At 40.4% G+C, this 6,720-nt stretch overlaps 1 non-coding gene across 1 annotated transcript; it reads left to right on the top strand.

Moving 5' to 3' along the window:
• The first annotated feature begins 852 nt into the window (after positions 1 to 852).
• On the top strand, positions 853 to 960 carry LOC130948520 (small nucleolar RNA R71). Its single transcript, XR_009073083.1, has one exon. It is a non-coding gene; the product is annotated as a small nucleolar RNA R71 (small nucleolar RNA).
• The last annotated feature ends 5,760 nt before the right edge of the window (positions 961 to 6,720 follow it).

The raw sequence follows: 6,720 nt of genomic DNA, 5'->3' as shown, positions 1-6,720 counted from the left end.
CTCATTGGGGAACTCATTGGAGGCCAGTGGACGTCCAGTGAAGTCTTCCTCAGTGGCGTTCACTGCCTCTTCTTCCTCCCAGAATTCGGCCATGTTGATGGCTTTGCACTCTCCTTTTGGATTTTCTTCTGTGTTGCTTGGGAGAGTACTAGGAGGGAGTTCAGTAACTTTCTTGCTCAGCTGTCCCACTTGTGCCTCCAAATTTCTAATGGAGGACCTTGTTTCAGTCATGAAACTTTGAGTGGTTTTGATTAGATCAGAGACCATGGTTGCTAAGTCAGAGGGATTCTGCTTAGAATTCTCTGTCTGTTGCTGAGAAGATGATGGAAAAGGCTTGCCATTGCTAAACCTGTTTCTTCCACCATTATTGTTATTGAAACCTTGTTGAGGTCTTTCTTGAATCTTCCATGAGAAATTTGGGTGATTTCTCCATGAAGAATTATAGGTGTTTCCATAGGGTTCTCCCATGTAATTCACCTCTTCCATTGAAGGGTTCTCAGGATCATAAGCTTCTTCTTCAGATGAAGCATCCTTAGTACTGCTTGGTACATTTTGCATTCCAGACAGACTTTGAGAAATCAAATTGACTTGTTGAGTCAATATCTTGTTCTGAGCCAGTATGGCATTCAGAGCATCAATCTCAAGAACTCCTTTCTTCTGACTTGTCCCATTGTTCACAGGATTCCTTTCAGAAGTGTACATGAATTGGTTATTTGCAACCATTTCAATGAGCTCTTGAGCTTCTGTAGGCGTCTTCTTCAGATGAAGAGATCCTCCAGCAGAGCTATCCAAAGACATCTTGGATAGTTCAGAGAGACCATCATAGAAAATACCTATGATGCTCCATTCAGAAAGCATGTCAGAAGGACACTTTCTGATTAATTGTTTGTATCTTTCCCAAGCTTCATAGAGGGATTCTCCATCCTTCTGTCTGAAGGTTTGGACTTCCACTCTAAGCTTGCTCAATTTTTGAGGTGGAAAGAACTTTGCCAAGAAGGCATTGACTAGCTTTTCCCAAGAGTCCAGGCTTTCTTTAGGTTGAGAATCTAGCCATATTCTAGCTCTGTCTCTTACAGCAAAAGGGAATAGCATGAGTCTATAGACCTCAGGGTCTACCCCATTAGTCTTGACAGTGTCACAGATTTGCAAGAACTCAGCTAAAAACTGATGAGGATCTTCCAATGGGTTTCCATGGAACTTGCAATTCTGTTGCATTAGAGAAACTAATTGAGGCTTAAGCTCAAAGTTGTTTGCTCTAATGGCAGGGATAGAGATGCTTCTCCCATAGAAGTCGGGAGTAGGTGCAGTAAAGTCACCCAGCACCTTCCTTGCATTGTTTGCATTGTTGTTGTTTTCGGCTGCCATGTGTTCTTCTTCTTTGAAGAATTCGGTCAGGTCCCCTAAAGAGAGTTGTGCTTTGGCTTCTCTTAGCTTTCTCTTCAAGGTCCTTTCAGGTTCAGGGTCAGGCTCAACAAGAATGCTTTTGTCTTTGCTCCTGCTCATAAAAAAGAGAAGGGAACAAGAAAATGTGGAATCCTCTATGTCACAGTATAGAGATTCCTTGAAGTGTCAGAGGAAAAGAAGAGTAGAAGACAGAAGTAGAAAATTCGAACTTATCAAAGGAGATGGAGTTCGAATTTTGCATTAAGGAATAGTGTTAGTCCATAAATAGAAGGATGTGAGGAGAAGTGAAGTAATTTTCGAAAATTAAGTGAAAAATTTTGAAAATATTTTTGAAAAAACATTACTTAATTTTCGAAAATGAGAGTGGGAAAGAAATAAGATGATTTTTGAAAAAGATTTTGAAATTAGAAATCAAAAAGGTTTGATTGAAAACTATTTTAAAAAAGATGGGGTTAAGAAGGTATGATTGATTTTAAAAACATGTGATTGAAAAGATATGATTTGAAAACAATTTTAAAAAGATTTGATTTTAAAAAAATTAGTAACTTGGCTATCAAGAAAAGATATGATTCAAACATTAAACCTTTCTCAACAGAAAAGGCAACATTCTCGAAATGTTGAATCAAATCATTAATTGATAGTAAGTATCTTTGAAAAAGGAAAGAAATTGATTTTAAAAACATTTGATTGAAAAGATATGATTTGAAAAAGATTTGATTTTGAAAAACTTTGAAAACTTGAAAAAAATTTGATTTGAAAACAAAATTCTCCCCCTTGTGCCATCCTGGCGTTAAACGCCCAGAATGGTGCACATTCTGGCGTTTAACGCCTAAAACTATACCCTTTTGGGCGTTAAACGCCCAACCAGGTACCCTGGCTGGCGTTTAAACGCCAGTCTGTCCTTCTTCACTGGGCGTTTTGAACGCCCAGCTTTTTCTGTGCAATTCCTCTGCTGTATGTTCTGAATCTTCAATTCTCTGTATTATTGACTTGAAAAGACACAAATTAAAAATATTTTTGGATTTTTAATAATAAAGGATAATCAAAATGCAACTAAAATCAAATAACAATGCATGCAAGACACCAAACTTAGCAGTTTGTATACCACTGACACTAACAATATGAGAATGCATATAAGACATATAAAATACTTCAAGTCAATAGAATTCAAAGATTAGAGCACGAAAATCATCAAGAATTACTTGAAGATCACTAAGACATATGAATGAATGCATGCAATTGACACCAAACTTAAGATGAGACACTAGACTCAAACAAGAAATTTCTAGATTTTATGATTTTTGAGTTTTTTTTTTTGTTTTTCGAAAATTAAGTGGAAAAATATATCAAAATTCTTAATGAGAATTCCAGGAATCAGTGCAATGCTAGTCTAAGACTCCGGTCCAGGAATTAGACATGGCTTCACAGCCAGCCAAGCTTTCAAAGAAAGCTTCGGTCCAAAACACTAGACATGGCCAAAGGCCAGCCAAGCCTTAGCAGGTCACTGCTCCAAAAGCAAGATTGATAAAAATCAACAAGCTCTTGTGATGATAAGTTGAAACCTAGGTCCAATGAGATTAGACATGGCTTCTCAGCCAGCCAGATTTCAACAAATCATCATGAAACTCTAGAATTCATCTTCAAGAATTTCGAAAAAAAATACCTAATCTAAGCAACAAGATGAACCGTCAGTTGTCCAAACTGAACAATCCCCGGCAACGGCGCCAAAAACTTGGTGCTGTTGCCGGATCTTGGCACTGATGTTACCGGACAAAAAGCTTGCTCAAAACTTGAACAATCCCCGGCAACGGCGCCAAAAACTTGGTGCGCGAAATTGTGATCACTACAACTTCACACAACTAACCAGCAAGTGCACTGGGTCGTCCAAGTAATACCTTACGTGAGTAAGGGTCGATCCCACAGAGATTGTTAGTATGAAGCAAGCTATGGTCATCTTGCAAATCTTAGTCAGGCAGACTCAAATGGATATGGTGATGAACGAAAATAACATAAAAGATAAAGATAGAGATACTTATGTAATTCATTGGTAGGAACTTCAGATAAGCGCATGAAGATGCCTTCCCTTCCGTCTCTCTGCTTTCCTACTGTCTTCATCCAATCCTTCTTATTCCTTTCCATGGCAAGCTTGTGTAGGGTTTCACCGTTGTCAATGGCTACCTCCCATCCTCTCAGTGAAAGCGATTGCATATGCCCTGTCACGGCACGCGGAATTCAGCTGTCGGTTCTCGGTCAGGCCGGAATAAATCCATTGATACTTTTGCGTCTGTCACTAACGCCCGCCTGCTAGGAGTTGAAGCACGTCACAGTCATTCAGTCATTGAATCCTACTCAGAATACCACAGACAAGGTTAGACCTTCCGGATTCTCTTGAATGCTGCCATCAGTTCTCGCCTATACCACGAAGACTCTGATCTCACGGAATGGTTGGCTCGTTTGTCAGGCGAGCACTCGGTTGTCAGGCGATCAACCATGCATCGTGCAATCAGGAATCCAAGAGACATTCACTAAAGCCTTGGTTGCTTGTAGAACAAAAGTGGTTGTCAGTCACCTTGTTCATAAGTGAGAATGATGATGAGTGTCACGGATCATCACATTCATCCAGTTGAAGAACAAGTGATATCTTAGAACAAGAACAAGCGGAATTGAATGGAAGAACAATAGTAATTGCATTAATACTCGAGGTACAGCAGAGCTCCACACCTTAATCTATGGTGTGTAGAAACTCCACCGTTGAAAATACATAAGCATATGGTCTAGGCATGGCCGAATGGCCAGCCTCCCAAATTGAGTTCAATCATAAAACATGATCAAAAGCTCTAGATAAAAATACAATAGCAAAAGGTCCTACTTATAGAAAACTAGTAGCCTAGGGTGTACAGAGATGAGTAAATGACATAAAAATCCACTTCCGGGCCCACTTGGTGTGTGCTTGGGCTGAGCAATGAAGCATTTTCGTGTAGAGACTCTTCCTGGAGTTAAACGCCAGCTTTTATGCCAGTTTGGGTGTTTAACTCCCATTTGGGTGCCAGTTCCAGCGTTTAACGCTGGGATTTCTTGAGGTGACTTTGAACGCCGATTTGGGCCATCAAATCTTGGGCAAAGTATGGACTATCATATATTGCTGGAAAGCCCAGGATGTCTACTTTCCAACGCCGTTGAGAGCGCGCCAATTGGGTTTCTGTAGCTCCATAAAATCCACTTCGAGTGCAGGGAGGTCAGAATCCAACAGCATCTGCAGTCCTTTTCAGTCTCTGAATCAGATTTTTGCTCAGGTCCCTCAATTTCAGCCAGAAAATACCTGAAATCACAGAAAAACACACAAACTCATAGTAAAGTCCAGAAAAGTGAATTTTAACTAAAAACTAATAAAAATATACTAAAAACTAACTAGATCATACCAAAAACATACTAAAAACAATGCCAAAAAGTGTACAAATTATCCGCTCATCAATATGGTAGAGAAATTTCTGGAAGTCTTCATGGATGACTTCTCAGTATATGGAGACTCATTCAGCTCCTGTCTTAACCACCTAGCACTTGTCCTGAAAAGGTGCCAAGAGACTAACCTGGTTTTAAACTGGGAGAAATGTCACTTTATGGTGACTGAAGGAATTGTCCTTGGGCACAAAATTTCAAGTAAGGGAATAGAGGTGGATAAGGCAAAGGTAGAGGTAATTGAAAAATTACCACCACCTGCCAATGTTAAGGCAATCAGAAGCTTTCTAGGGCATGCAGGATTCTACAGAAGGTTTATAAAGGATTTTTCAAAAATTGCAAAACCTTTAAGTAACCTGCTAGCTGCTGACACACCATTTGTGTTTGACACACAGTGTCTGCAGGCATTTGAGACCCTGAAAGCTAAGCTGGTCACAGCACCAGTCATCTCTGCACCAGATTGGACATTGCCATTTGAATTAATGTGTGATGCCAGTGATCATGCCATTGATGCAGTGTTGGGACAGAGGCATAACAAACTTCTGCATGTCATTTATTATGCTAGCCGTGTTCTAAATGATGCACAGAAGAATTACACAACCACAGAAAAAGAATTACTTGCAGTGGTCTATGCCATTGACAAGTTTAGATCTTATCTAGTAGGATCCAAAGTGATTGTGTACACTGACCATGCTGCTCTTAAATACTTACTCACAAAGCAGGATTCAAAACCCAGGCTAATAAGATGGGTGTTGCTTCTGCAAGAGTTTGATATAGAAATAAGAGACAGAGAACCAAGTAGCTGATCATCTGTCCCGAATAGAACCAGTAGTTGGGGCGTCCCTCCCTTCTACTGAGATCTCTGAGACTTTCCCAGATGAGCAACTCTTTGCCATTCAGGAAGCTCCTTGGTTTGCAGATATTGCAAATTATAAAGCTGTGAGGTTCATACCCCAGGAGTACAGCAAAGTGCAAAGAAAGAAATTAATTTCGGATGCCAAGTACTACCTCTGGGATGAACCATATCTCTTTAAGAGATGTGCAGACGGAGTAATCCACAGATGTGTACCTAGAGAAGAAGCACAAAAGATCCTATGGCATTGCCATGGATCACAGTATGGAGGGCTGGTGGACGAAATTGTGATCACTATGTTCTTCTATCTTTTGAGCTTTAGTATGAATATACCCTTAGGGCACTGTTTATTTTCTTAACTTGAATTCACAACTCCGTTCAACTAACCAGCAAGTGTACTGGGTCGTCCAAGTAATACCTTACGTGAGTAAGGGTCGAATCCACAGAGATTGTTGGTATGAAGCAAGCTATGGTCACCTTGTAGATCTCAGTTAGGCGGATTAAAGGGTAATAGTGATAATTGGATTGTTAAATAAAAAGGAATAATAATAAAAAGGATAGAAATACTTATGTAGATTCATTGGTAGGAATTTCAGATAAGTGGAATGGAGATGCTGTAGAGCTCTCGGACGCCTGATCTCCTATTCCTTCTACTCAATCCTTCTTACTCCTTTCCATGGCAAGCCTTGTATAGGGGTTCACTATCAGCTGTGGCTACTTTCATTCCTCTCGGGGAAATAACCTGTGCGGCTGTCACTCGCACAGCTAACCAGTCTGGAGGCATCACCCATGGTTGATAGCTACATCCCATCCTCGCAGTGAAAGCTAATGCACGCACTCTGTCACAGTACGGCCAATCACCGGTTGGTTCCCGCTCCTACTGGAATAGAATCCCTCTTTTGCGTTTGTCACTAACGCCCAGCAGGTTAAAGTTTGAAGCACGTCACAGTCATTCATGAACGGAATCCTACTCGGAATACCACAGACAATGTGAGACTTTCCGGATT

This window comes from Arachis stenosperma, chromosome 1, assembly GCF_014773155.1.
Source record: "Arachis stenosperma cultivar V10309 chromosome 1, arast.V10309.gnm1.PFL2, whole genome shotgun sequence".
In the NCBI taxonomy this organism is placed as follows: Eukaryota; Viridiplantae; Streptophyta; class Magnoliopsida; order Fabales; family Fabaceae; genus Arachis; species Arachis stenosperma.
This window is presented reverse-complemented; position numbering and strand designations above follow the sequence as displayed.